The sequence below is a fragment of the Molothrus aeneus genome, chromosome 9 (genome assembly GCF_037042795.1).
Source record: "Molothrus aeneus isolate 106 chromosome 9, BPBGC_Maene_1.0, whole genome shotgun sequence".
Lineage (NCBI taxonomy): Eukaryota > Metazoa > Chordata > Aves > Passeriformes > Icteridae > Molothrus > Molothrus aeneus.
In genome coordinates this window covers 31,160,449-31,174,418 of record NC_089654.1, presented here as the reverse complement: position 1 = coordinate 31,174,418, position 13,970 = coordinate 31,160,449, and the positions used below count along the sequence as shown (strand labels likewise).

At 40.8% G+C, this 13,970-nt stretch overlaps 1 long non-coding RNA gene across 2 annotated transcripts in view; it reads left to right on the top strand.

Annotated features, from left to right (window-relative positions):
* Positions 1–13,704, top strand: part of LOC136560108 (uncharacterized) — a 65,914-nt gene extending 52,210 nt beyond the window's left edge. For both annotated transcript variants that reach the window (XR_010784085.1, XR_010784081.1), the window contains one exon: positions 13,656–13,704. This is a non-coding gene — a long non-coding RNA (uncharacterized lncRNA). The remainder of the gene's footprint in view (positions 1–13,655) is intronic.
* Positions 13,705–13,970: the final 266 nt, after the last annotated feature.

The following is a 13,970-nucleotide window of genomic DNA, read 5'->3' as shown; positions in this document are numbered from 1 at the left end:
TGGCCCAGGCCCGGCCCAGTGGCCACAGGTGCAGCTGCCAGTGTTCTGCTGGGTGTTCAGTCCAGAGCAGGTTCAAATAGTTCCAAGAAAAAGAAAAAAAACACAGTCCAGGGAAATTCTCTGCTTCAGCAAGCTAAAACTAACTAAAAGCAAAGAAGAGCTCTGTCCTGCTGTCTGCCCATCTGCCGACAGCATAATCCAGGAGGAGGAATGTGGAGGAGTGAGTGCAGTGTCTGAAAACAAACTGCTGCTTCTTCTCTCCCCTCTTCACTCTCTGGAACAAGTCTTAAAGGTGCAAAACTTATTATTCAGGATAAAGAGAACAGATGACTGGGGATACAAGCTTCATATAGCCAACCCGGGACAATCAGGAAAGACCATGTACAGTCAGACCTACAACATGTCTGCTGTAGTTTGGGCTGGCTGTCTTGTCGATGGAGCTGGGTTACTATGATGGCTGTAGAGGTGAAAAGCATTATTTGTCAGCTGTGGCACATGTGTTTGTGTAGCTTTCCTGCAGGATCTAATCCAGCCCACTGGCACCTCTGGCAAAACTCCTACTATGACTGGACACACTCTGAGCAGAGTAGCCCTCAGAAGCATGCAGATTGTTCTCAGAGTGTGATAACAACATTTTGTGCTCTTTGGAATTTAAGGTAGTTTTAGGGAGAGAGAGATTGCAAGCTTCAATGATTCTGTTTCTGTAACCATTTTGAGACAAAATCCTATCTAGAGATATCCATTTGTGTTGTTTACTTTGTCACAGTCAGCCTTTGCTCAGTCATTACCAGGCTGAGTTTTCATCAGCTCCTGGATAAATTGAGTTTCTTTTCTGCTAGTTCCTTAGTTACTCCAATGCCATTTTCAGGGCTCCACAAGACACTCCATTTTCTAGACATGCATTTTCACATGCATTTTGTGAACTACTGAAACATTACTTTTGCTCCTGTTGCCTTTTTTCATTTTTCCCTAACCAGATTTTGGTGAGTAGTTGAAAGTGCATGCACTCAAGAAATGTTGCGAGTGCTCAAGACGCAAGACAAAAAACATTACCAGGCAAATAGTGTTTGACACTTAATTGCTGCCCTTTTTGGAATGTCACGTTCAGAGCCACTAGAAAAATGTGGTGATGGTAAATCTTGCATGGTTTTTTTGGTATTTCCTGCCTAGTTCTTGCTGGGAGCGGGCTGGGATGTCCATGGGCAATAGGTCTGTACTATGGGTACTAAAGGACAGTTGGTTTGGACTTATCTAACATGAGGAAGGAGACAGTGCAAAGAAGGGAAATTACAATGACTGAAGAGGTGAAACCTCTAGGGGATCACTTGATACAAGCAGTAAGAGAGCAATTAGAATAAAAGCAAACCTGTCTTCAGCCAACAGGTAGTGACCACCTGGAACTGGCTTCCATGGGAGGCTGTGGGGGTGGGCCAGTCACTGTGTTCAAGTAAATTTATAGACAACAGATCCACAAAGAGATGTTGAAAAGGATGGGGATGCTCTAAGATCCCTATTGTAATAGGTGTGAATGCAGAACCACTGTGAGTGGAACAGAGCAAGAAAACAGTTGGATTTTTGTGCTTTCCCTACCTGCTTACTTCACCACCACTGGAGACTGAGTGCAAGGATAGAAAAGGCAGTCCTCTGCCCCACTGTGGCATTTTCTGTGCCCTTATAACTTTTATTTATTGCTCAGACCACCATAAAATTAGAGGTTAAACAAGCATTTACCCTTGAAAACTGTACAAGTGAGGAACTTGTATGTGTGCAAGATTTTGCTAGACTCAGACCCTATACTTTATTTGGTTAAAGAGGACCACGAACATTCACACAGCTGTATAAATAATCACGTCTAGTTAGTCCTGTCAACTGAGCCAAAAGAGAGATTTTAAGTGCCAAGGACTTTGAGCCAGGGTAAAATTAGAAAGAGATGTTCTAAGTATGTTTAGAAGATGAGGCATAGATAAAATCAGATAAGCAAAATTATTTAGTATCCTGTCACTTGTAAAATGTTTATCAGTTAAAAATAAAAGAAGTGAGAAAAATAAGTTAATCTTTTACAAGAAACAAAACCACATCTGATGGCTGGGTTAGGAGCCTGTGTTTAATAAGCAGCAGGGGATGATGACAAACAGTCCACAGCAACTGCTGACAGCCATCCTGTTTTCAGCAGTTTGTGTACAGCTCTCCAAGAGATGCTACCTCAGAGGTAGAAAATCTCAATGTGTTGTCTTAGCTGGGGGTAATTATCTGGAAGATGAGTAGAAAAACATGAATGACTCAGCTGGATACTGGAGCTGTTTGGAGGTGTTCCAGCTGATTGGTTTTCTGATAGAAAAGGCTGATTCTTTCAAAGGATAACATCTCACTAAGATATGTAATCTCAATAAGAATGTCTTTTGTGCTGTGCCCAGACTATTCCTCAATTTTGCCAGGCTCTCTGGCAGTCACCAGGCAGGTGCTACAGAGGTGAGCTCTTCCCAACTTCCTCTGCTGGATTTTCAGTGGCTCCTTGCTGGTCTTGCAGTGAGCATTTCTGTCCTTCCAGCCACATCAGCTGACTCTGTTGTCTGTCCAAGTCTACCATTGCAGATGATATTTTTTCATACGTTTGAAATATTTTGCAGGCTGCATAGAAAATCTTCCTACATTAATATACAAAGAGCCTGGAGGCAAGAAAAGCCCTCAGAGAAAATACAGCAGATGTTTTTTTTCCTCCAGCAAGAAAAATGTCAATAGGTTCTTGTTTATTCATTTGGACATCAAGAGGGATTTTCAGTGTTATTCTGAAATATTGCCAGCTGCCCTTAGCAGTACACTAATATCTAATGGCGTATGCTAAGCTTCACCCTTATTTTGTTTATGAAACGGGACTTGTGGCACAAAAGATCTTGAGGAAGGTGCCTATACAAAAAATATATTAGTGAGTTTCATAGCTTATGGCATTTATCAAATCTAATGATTCAGGCTACTTGTGGGGAGACAGGGGCAGAAAAGAGAAAAGAAAAAGCATCAGAGGTGACAGCAGGGCAAACAGGGACGTGCCAGGAAAGCACCTTGCAACACCAGGCTCCTGCATTTCTTCTTTGCCAAATCTGCTCATCTCTTTCAATACCTCATTTTTTATCAAATACGCCTCTTAAAAAATCACAGGATTGTGCCTAAAGGCATGTCATAAGTTGGGATGATTTTGAGTGTTTTCTGAACCTAAAATGTCACTTTAGCTGAGTGTTTTACTGCTTTTACAACCATGAGTATCACTGGAATGGCAGGGCAGGAACAAACAACCATGTGTTCTTCACTGGGAAACAGTTCCTTATTTCAGTTATAACATTTGTAACTTCTTTGGCTCCGAGGTATACCGGTTCTCCATCAGAGAGATTTATTTTGTGCTTGGTAATTTATTATCTTTGTGTCATGGAAGTCAAAACTTTGCAACATATGAGGCAATGAAAATGTTGAGCTCAGCAAGTCATATTCTGGGAAAAAGACTGGAAGAAATGTCAGCCATGGACTTGCCATTCCTGGAAGGCAAGGCAAGATTTTACCTCAAGGAGAAACAAAGAAGTCACTTATGTTTGTTTATCACAGTGTAAGGACTAATTTACTCAGAGGGTGGAAAGTTTGGATTCATCTTTGTCTTTTCCGTATGAAAACTACTGTCCTAATAAGGAAGGAAGAAGAAAAATGGGGCAATTGCTTGACAATTAATTCTTGCAAAAGAGAAAAAATATGTTTATAGAACCATATTTCTATTATGGGATGGAACAACCAATTGTGAATTCAAACATGAACCATTTCAGCCTCTATAACTCCCAGATGTTTCTGCTGGAAGAGGCCAGCTCAGCCTTACTCCCTGTGCAGCCGAAAAAGGGATGTAGAGGGCTGGGGTTTCACCTGACAGCTAAACACACCAAATGGTGATTTGTTTCTGCAGGGGGTGGTCTTGCTTCTCTGGGTCTGACCTTCATGTAGCCTCTGGATGTGACCCAGCTGGCTACTCCACTGCCAAACTGGTGCTCTTGTCCCTTTCCCAGTCACTGCATCTGACCTGAGAGGAATAATGAGAAGAGGGTTCAGGGTAAAGCTCCTGTCAGTGCATCTTTATGTCCTGCACTGCCTTTGCTGGATGACATTATACCCTAAGAAATGTAAAGATTATTCCTGTGCAAACTCATTGCCTGGAGTTTGGGACCTACAAATTATATTCTGAGGGGCAGACATTTAGAAGGAAAAATAGGTATTTTGTTGATCAAGTGACTTCTTTTTGGTGAATGCAATAAGAATGAAGCCAGTTTTCAGAAGTGTGTTTTGTAGCAATGAAAAACAGAGTTGGGTTGAAAGATTTGAAGTGGTCCCATGGCACAATGTTTTGTTTGCATCTGGATTAGGGAAAACACTTAAAAAAACTTCTCTGCCCTGTGAAACATTTCCTTTTAACCCTGAACTGATGGACATTGGAGAAGCTGGTTATTATTTCTTTCCTTTACAAGCAGAAAACACCAGTCTTTCCATATTTCTGATCAGCAAATTTCACCATGGATACAGATGACATAAAATACTCTTTTTTCTTTTCATTATGTGCACCATTAAAATACACTTAGCACGGTTCAGAGTACTTGTGAGATAGCCAGGTTTTAACCTTCAAATAAAAATATGCCTGTGTTTCTGATTTATTTGTCCTATTTATTAACTTTTTTTTTCCAAGATAACAAACTAGCTCTTGGGAATATAGCAACAGGTCAGAAGTGCTGTGGCAGGAATCCCAGCGCAGTGCAGCCTACACAGATGTTCCAAGAGCAACTGTCAGCCTCAGTGGGGGCTGAGCAGAGGGGTCAGCACAGGCAGGCGACAGCACTGCTTAGATGGATCCTGGCTGGCCAGAAAGCTGCCAGAGCAGGTGGTGGTGGTGACCTCAGCTGCATTTTATTAAGAGATGGAGCTGGGGACAGGGGCTGTAAATATTATTGAAGGACTTGGCATGGCCCAAAGGCATGGCTAACAGGGTCCAATATGAAAGGAATGTTTTTGTGTGCATGCTATATGGGCTGAGCACTACAGACAGGATTGCAGGTACATTTCAGAAAGCAGGGGCTTCAATAGCACATCCCATCTCTGGTGCAGGGTTTGAGCTTGTCATGGGTTCTGCTCTGATCAGACTTCAGGGGCAGTGGCTTAGTTTTAGTGCTGGTTTATTATAATGTTTATTATACACAGGGCACAGCAAGTTGTATTTGGGGTGCTTGTTAAAAATAAAAGCAGTCTACTTGTGCAGTGAAGATTTAAGTTCTGAAGCTCTCACATTCCTGCAGTCCCTGGGAAGGAACAGGAGAGGCACAAGCTCCAAGAGGCACATACATCTTACATTTTTGGAAGACACTTTGGAGAACATTAGTATTATTTTGATCACATGCATTCCAAAAAAGAGATAAGGAGTCTCACTGCAGGAAGATGCTAAAATAATCCAATCTCATGTTTAAAAAGTGGAAAACAAATTTCCCAGTATGATATTTAAAGGTTCTTTGGGCTGCTTGAATTAAATGTTCCTGTCTCTCGCAGTGCAGTATTGAAAGGATTGACAACAGGTAGATTTAAAATAGCAGAAAAAAGGAAGGCAGCCAGAGCTCCTTTTCCAGAAAAGTTTCTTCTTGCAAGTTTGATGGGAAAGAAGGAAGAAATAATAACAAGGGTGTTGTCTTAACTTCTTTTCTCCAAATATATTCTAAGAATGACTTGAAAAATATTCCTTCTCTAACCAGGCAGTGAGGGTGCTCTTGCATCTCCAGGCTCACTCTAACAATGTGAGAATTGCTACAACTGGAATAAGATCAACTCCTTGTCAGGGTTTTTTTTAAACTAGAAGTTCCTCATTAGAAGAACAACTTGACACCAAATTTGCAACCCAATATTTTGTGGAAGTGCCAGCTTTGTGGGATGTGTGTAAAAGTTGTAAGAATATGATCTATCCTCTAGAATTATTGCTTCCTAATTTTAATAAGGCAGCAAGTGCCTCAGAAGGTATCAACAACTACCTGCAGATATTCATGCAGGAAGGTTTTCAGTGTCTGCAAGAGTGTAAACAGCACTGTATAATCTGGTTTCTACTGACTGTATTTTAGCTTGGCTTTGGTGGTATAAACATGGGAGTTTTGGTTGGTTTGCTGTAAATGGATGTCATGGGGATGCTGAAAATTCAAAAATGCACTGTTTATGTCATGTGTAATTTTCTTCTCATTGTGTAGGATCGCTAACAGTCAAACCTATTATGCTGTACAGCTTTGCTGCTTAGAGTTATTACATATTAGTGGCAAAGTTGCTTAAGGAATCCAGGAAGGCCTTCTCCTAACAGGAGCCAACCTCAAGGACCAGATTTCCAGTTCTCAGGAAAAGATAACTGTTGTCTTATTTCCAAAATATTTGTCTTCCATTTCATCTATGATTGTGTGGTACTTCTGATAGTATAAGGATAAAATGTTTCTAAAATCATGGGATATTCAGGGGAGTTGGAAAAAGGTTGGGCCTGATAGGCCCTGGGAAAATGTTAGGCTTTACTGGATCATGCGAAACTGCACCTGTATAATCATTTAATGACTATGATAAATGATATGATTGTTAAAGGCAATGATTGTTTGGTAATTGGATATAATTATTGTTTAATTGTAACGAGAATCATGAGAAACGATGTTTGGGGCATTTGATGGAAATTACAAAATCCATGCTTGGATGAAATCGATGTATACAGTAGAACAATATAAGTTTAATAATTAATATGTAGTTATATAATGATAAGGGTATAAAAACGTGTTCATCCCGAACCCATGTTGGAATTAGCTTTGGGTCTGTACCCCTGACACCCAGAGTTCTTCAATAAAAGCACCTGCATATAATCATTCTGTGATTATGTGTTCCTGAACACTTCTAGGAGACATTCTGTGTCCTGAACCTCAGCTCATCTCGTAACCAGACAGAAGAGGCTTTATAAAACCCTATTCCACAGAGATATTTTTTGAATAACAGCCCTCTGATACTGGAGTAAAGTTGAAAACTAAAAGCATTGTTTAGTTTAGCTTATTTTTGCATAGTTGTTTAAGATGGTTAGATAATACACTTTTGTGCAAAATCACGGTGTTGACCAGAAGATTTACAATGGTCCCACTTAACATCTGTATAGCTTGTCTGTAAACAGGGGAAGCAAAGGAAAAATTATGCGGAGTCACTGGCTTGTTTTCTTCATGCAGCTCTAGGCTCAGTCTGAGAGACATCTTCCTTTCTGAAACACAGGGAAGGACATGAAGAGCATCATGGTGACTGTTTGGAGAGAAGAAAATTCTTTCGTATAATCTCAGAAAATTCAGAAGTGCCAGGTAGGCAAGAGAAGAGGACACACTTGGACTGCATTAAAAAACCAAAAAGACAAAACCCCCCATGCCAGCAATAAGCCAGATTTGAAGAACTGACCCTCAAGGAAAGAAATTTTAAAAAAACCAAACAAAAAACCCTAAGAAGACTTCCAAAACCCCACACAAACATAAAAAAAAAAAAAAAAACCTAAACCAAACTGTTGCAGTGTGTCGCCATTTCCTGTTTCAACTATCCAAACCTCCTCAGGTGCGCCAACCTTTCCTCCTCCCCCTTTTGCCCTCCTGCCTAAGAGCTGTCCATCAATCTTAGCATTCCAACAGGGCATCCTGTGGTTGGCAAAATTTCAAAAGATGCCCCCAGGTCTGGGCTCATTGGCTTGTCCAAGTGTCTGTATCTCGGGACCCTTCCCCCGCTCACACCTGGTTGGCCCTCACCTGTCCCTCCCTCCCCCTGTCCCCGGGGCTTAAAAGGACACGAGACCATGCAGCTGGGTGTCTGCCTGAGAGCTGTTACCACGTTCAGAGGCCGACCATGCTGAAATAAAACTCTGGATTTAAGCTCTACGGCAGAACCCGCTTCTTTTCTCTTCACTGTCGTCTGATCCTTTTCCACCAAAGGTAAACTGAGTTCCTATTTTTCCTGGATTTTTTCTGGGTGCCCAGCTGCAGCATCCAGCCGGCCAAAGGTATCTCTGCGGTGAAAACACCACAGCTGCAGCCTCTGGTCCAGCAGCGAGGCCAGACGAAGCCAGGCAGGACACACCCAAAACATTCAGGGTCTAATATTTAATACCCAACCCTCCCCCAAAAAACCAAGAAAATGACAGGATGGTTTGCAGGCAGGAGTTGTTCTTCTGTTCTGGAGGAGGGTAGAAAGGGTGCGTGTGGCAGAAATTATTCTTCTGTCATTTATGAGAGCAAACATTCACAATTTGTCATTGTCTAGGGGGAGAACTGCTTGTACACCTAGTGACAAATAAAAGCATATTTAACCATAGTAGTAATAATAATAATAATAAGCAAGGTGGGCTTTGTTGTTTTCCAAGAACAGCCTCTCGGACATGACCCCGCCACACTGGCTGAGGATTTAAAGCCATTTCAAAACTTCTACAGTCCAGAGGCCCAGAGTCAGCAGCTCCTAAGCTGGAGGGGCAATTCCCCTGCTGGAGTGTCTTCAGGGAGGTTCTCTTATCTGCCAATATTTGTAAACATTTCCTTACTCCCTGTGGATTGAATATAGAGCCCTCATGAATAATCATTGCCATAGAGATACTGAGACACAAAATGCAACCCGTTCACAAATATTGTTGATGACTGTAAGGAACTAATTCCAGGAAGACCATTGTTACAGCCCTCTGCTTGCTGTCTAATTGCAGTCCCATTACCCTGTGGCCAGAAAAGCATTGTGCTTGGTCTTTTAACTCTCAGAGAATGAGTCAGAGGACTTGTTTAACCCATAAAATATAACAACTTTTTCCTGTTTTTGATTTCCTGGCTTTATCTTGGTAATCATGGTGTAAACATTGGCCATTATTTCCAGGTAAACTTCTCTGATAAATGTTACATTGCATAAAATTAATATTTTTCATTATTAACCAAAATATTTATTTAATCCTCCGTTCATAGGGATGATACTAGGAATCTTACACAGAAGGATGCATTCAAGGTCTGAGTGACTTCCTCTAGCATGTGTGACTAGCTTTACTAGCAAACTCAAAACAAAAACATGGAACTGCTGCAGTCCTGTCAAAGTCTGTGAAAAAAGTCCTTAAAATGCAGCTGAAGAGCAGAGACCTCATTTTCTGGATGAATACAGCAGCTCCTGCCTTCAGCTGTCTGCAGGGATGAGAACTCAGCTGCCAGCACCCAAGACTATCAAGATGTGCAGCATATCAGGTCAGGATAAACTAAAATTGCTGGGTTAGGCTGTGAGATTTTAGCAGTTGTTTCATTATCAGCTAAGCAATCCTTGCAATAGGAAATGAAAGCCTAAATAAGTTAGGTTGCAGGACACAAAATGGTCCTTCTTCTAATAGGGGAAATATAAAATTTGGAGGTAATTTATTTGAGAACATAACTGCAAGACAGCAGAATGGTAGCACCAAAATGTAAGAGGTAGAAAAAGGAAAAGAGACATTGAGGAGATCAGGAAAGATGCTGGTTAAAATGTGGGCTATGGAAGAGTGCCATAACTTCTTGTTTTCAAGTCTGTGCATGTTTAGAGTGGAATAGGAAATGGGATGCTGGTTTTGGACTAGTAAATTTGGCAAGCAGTTCCTTTGAGGATGAATTGGTTAGTTTCATAATGCCCAGGCTTACAGCCAGGGTTTGCCACAGAGTTTTGAGCTGTACATCTAAAAGGAGGGCTGTAGGTCTTACGTAGCAATGTATCTGAACCACTCAGGCTACAGGGTGCACCAGCCATTTCGCTTGTAACTCTTCCTTTTCAGAATTTTATCAGGGCTCTCTGGAATTCATCAAGGTTATTAGGACATAAACTGTGCTAAAGTAAGAAAGAAGAAATTGAGAAACTGAATTCCAAGATCACAAGAAGGAGATAACAGAAAGCTGTGAGCCACCTGGACTGTAACCAATCACATATTCTGAGAATTGCATACAGAACATGTGGACAAGCAAAGGCTCCAATAAGAAATGTGTGATCACTGTATGCAGTAGGCTTAGAATTTATAAATAAGTGCATAATGTAAACAATAAACAGCTTCTGCTTAATTATATTGGTTAGTCATACAGGAGTCCTGATTTCCCACAGGCTTAGTGTACTCTTGCAAAGAAATTTCTTTTTTTCTCCACAGAAACATTTTCCCTTCCTTTTGTGAGCTAAAAGGGAACTTAAGGAATAGGGGCAGTATTTATGGATTGCAAAAATACTATAAATGCTACAAATACTGAAGACTGAACTAAGTGAAAGATAAGCAGGAGAAAGTATACCCAATTCTGTTTGTCCATCTCCATGGAGCTCAGACTGTAGGTAAGACAGTTCCCTTGTGTAGGACACTCCTGAGCTGAGCAGAAATTGCAATAAATCTGAAAAATCTGCAGTACAAACTGAATGTACTGAACCACAAAATTTATGAAAAATAGTGCTATCTCATGTTCTCTTGTAAGTTCAGACTGTTTCTTAGCCTGATGCCAGAATTTAATCAACAAGGCGTATTTTTGAGACTAATTGGATTTGAAAGAAAATATTTTCATGGGCATCAGATGCACTTTTTGTTCCACCCCCTTTCTTAAACTCATATTGAGGATGTACTACTATTACTGGAAATAAATACACTATTTTTAGACAAAACTATATTACTATTTGGCAAGACATACTGTAGCAGTCACATGTGATGTAAAAATCCCAGCAGCTCCTTAAAATCGCTTTATTACCAGCCAGTATTGACTCAACCATGTGCACACTTGTCAGTTAGCTGCTAAACTCCAGTTTTTTGGCAAAGGACTGCTCCCTCTGTAATGATTTCTTATGCTACCTTTCTGTTTCACTCTGCCTCCCTAAAAGCTTCCTGCTTTGTGTATGAGCAAGTAAGAAAATGGCTGGAATTCAGGAAAGAGCAGAGTGACCAAATATCTAATTAAAACCTTGTGCAGTTGTGATTCCTGCCTCTAAACCAAAACAAGTTGGAGCTAATCAAATATGGGTCATACAACTATAAACACAGACAAGAACCCAACTTTTGGCAGCCGGTTTTTGGAGAAGTTTGGCACAGTTTTCTTAAAGTGAAGTGTATGAGCCATTGCTACTTGATGGATTCTGTGATGGCTGTCCTGTGATGAAACTTGTATAAAGAAAACAAGGACAGGCTCAGATAATCACATTTTAATCTCCTGTTCTGTATTGTCTCTGAATAGAGAAAGAATTTGGCCAGGGCTTTCCACCAGTTCATCTTTACTGAAAACTTGTGCTGAATTAATTGGCAGGCTCTGTAATGCTTTTCTACTTTTGCTGATAGTGATTACAAATCAGCAGAGAAGTGACTACAAAGCTTCGCAATTGCAACCTACAGATTATTACAGATTGCTCAACTGCTTTACAAGAAGAGCAGAGAGCTGTTTTCCTGGAGAGAGACACTGCAAGCAGAAAGTTCTCCTTTAATTAATGGTCCCTACTGGAAGGGCTGGTTCAGGTTTCTCTAGTATTTCAAGTATGTTGTTATGTCAAGGAGTCTTGCAAACCCAAGTCTAACACCATGTTTTCTTGGCACACCAAGGATATGTACTTGTAAACAAAATGCAGTTCTTCAAACTAGACAGAAATATATGTTGGAGAACACCATAGACAGGAAATACCAGGAAAAATATGCCATAATTTTGTGAGGATGTACTGACATCCAAAATTGGCTGTACAGGTAGTTTGAGTAACGGTAGCCTCATTTGAAACAAGTAGCAGTTCCTGCCCCACAGCAGGTGGGGTTAAACAGCTCATTTAGCAGCTGCTGCTGCTCACAGTCTTCGTTCCCCATGGGTTTTGGGCTGTCCTAAATGGTAAACAGGTGATTTGATAACTGCTAATTGAGCAAATAACTGCTGTAATATAAAGATGCTGAAGGTGGAGGAGGTTTTGTGTGGTGGATGTATTTGGAAAATAAGAAAATTTTTAAGTTTTGATGTAAAGGGTTTATTTAAGCTATTGATAAAAAAATATAGTGTTTTAAAATTTGAAAGCTATACTGAATTACTTTTCTAATTCACTAAGAGGCTATTTGCATCAAATCATCTGAGCAGCTGAGCCTAGAGCGTTCCTCCAGTACAGAAGGCTAGGTATAAAACCTGCAGGTGAGCTCCATTGAATTCTAGTGCCATGGCCTTAAGTAAATATGTTGAGTAGTAAAATACAATTTAAGTAAATAGTTAAAGTAGGTGATCAATTGAATGATCTTTCAGAAGTTCCCTGCAGTGTGGGCTTGAACCCCTTCAGGGAGAAGAAAAAACAGAACCTGATTTTTGTTTCGTACATCCTGGGTGGATGTCACGTCCCTCAGCTCTGAGGGAAGCTGTACTTATAACAAAGCTTGTGAACCCAGTTCAGCCCATTGGAGGTTCCGAGCAGCAAAGTCTAGGGAGTACTGAGGTGACATTGGTGTGGGTATTTCAGTGCCTAGAAAACTAGCACTGGTGGCAGGCAGAAACCACCTGGCTCTGCCAATGTGGTGAGCTGCTGGCAAAGGGCCTTACACAGACCCCTTGGGTTCAGTAGGTCTGGGCATGCTGCAGCGCCATGAGTCCGTCTTTACCTGTTGCTTTATAACTTGTATATCTTCTAGCACAGGCAAGAACTTCTGTCTGCTTTGGTAATGAGCCGGTCAAGCTTATTTCTGCTGGCAAAATACTCTAAGGTTCAATACTTAAGGCTCAGTACAATCTGTAGGCTCAATAGAAGGCTAAGGTATGTCCAGCCAGAGTATGCAAAAAATACCTCTTATCAGTTCTGTTTCTCTTGTGCATCTCTATTCACTTTTAATAAAGCTTTAATTGTCATGTCTCTCATGTCACTGAGAAATTAACTTGGTGGGCAGGGGTACGGATTTGAGCTACTACCTGGGAGACAGGAGGTACTTGCTGCTCAGTAACTTATTAATGATAGTTAATAAGTTAATTAATTAGCTAGTTGAGCTCAGGTGAGTTTACAAACTGATGCTTTGAGTCTAGCTAGCAGCATTTTCCAGCACTACACAGACCTGTTTTAAATTCATCTTTGTGCTGTTTCTGCAGAAAGGGCTTTTAGCCAAGTTCTACGTGTGCTGCCTTCTGCTGCGTGCCCTGCACCCCGGGATGTTCAGCAGAAGACAATGACACTAGATGTGAGCCCATACCTGCTCTGGAAGCTCCTAGAAGTGCCCCTTTGCTCCTTGGCTCTTAGTGAGCTGCACTGGCTGCTTACCTGTGGAAGGCCTTATGTTCCTGAAGCTGTTTACCTAGACCCTGTCAAAACCAGAAATAACAGAAAACAAAACCAGGGAAAATGTTGGTTCTTCACTTTTATCATCTAATATGCTTTCAAAATCCAATCCAGAATCTGGAACGGTCTCACTGAAGAGCTGCAGCTATTTTGATTGCATCATAGTCTACATGCAATGATGTCTATCATAAAATGCAACACCTGCTTTAGACTCAATTTGGGATGGGTTTGCTACAGATACCACTAAATTCATCACAAGGCAGTGGGAATTTTATGTCATTGTATGAGCTGTTATTTCTACAACTACTCTGCACAATAGGAGCATCTGCCTTTGGGAAGAATGCCATTAATATTCTTGTTTCTTATATTTTCAGCTCTACTTTCCAGGCTTGATTATCTTCAAATTTGTGCATCACAACAGGTAAGTCAGGTTAAGCCATGTTATGTGTTCTTTATTTCTGTCTTCCTTTGTCTTTAGTGTTTGCATTTTGTAGCCAGAAAGAAGGAGAGTGGAGAAGAAAAAGAGAGCAGGTTACACCACATATTTTCTTGCATAAAAATTGGGGTTTTAATGACTTTGAAAATCCTTTTACAGATTACACAGTTTAAAAGAAGCCATTGGGATATGCTATTTAGAAGTATGAGGGCCTTTGGTTGTGAAAAGTCACCAATTAAAATGCTAAAATTTT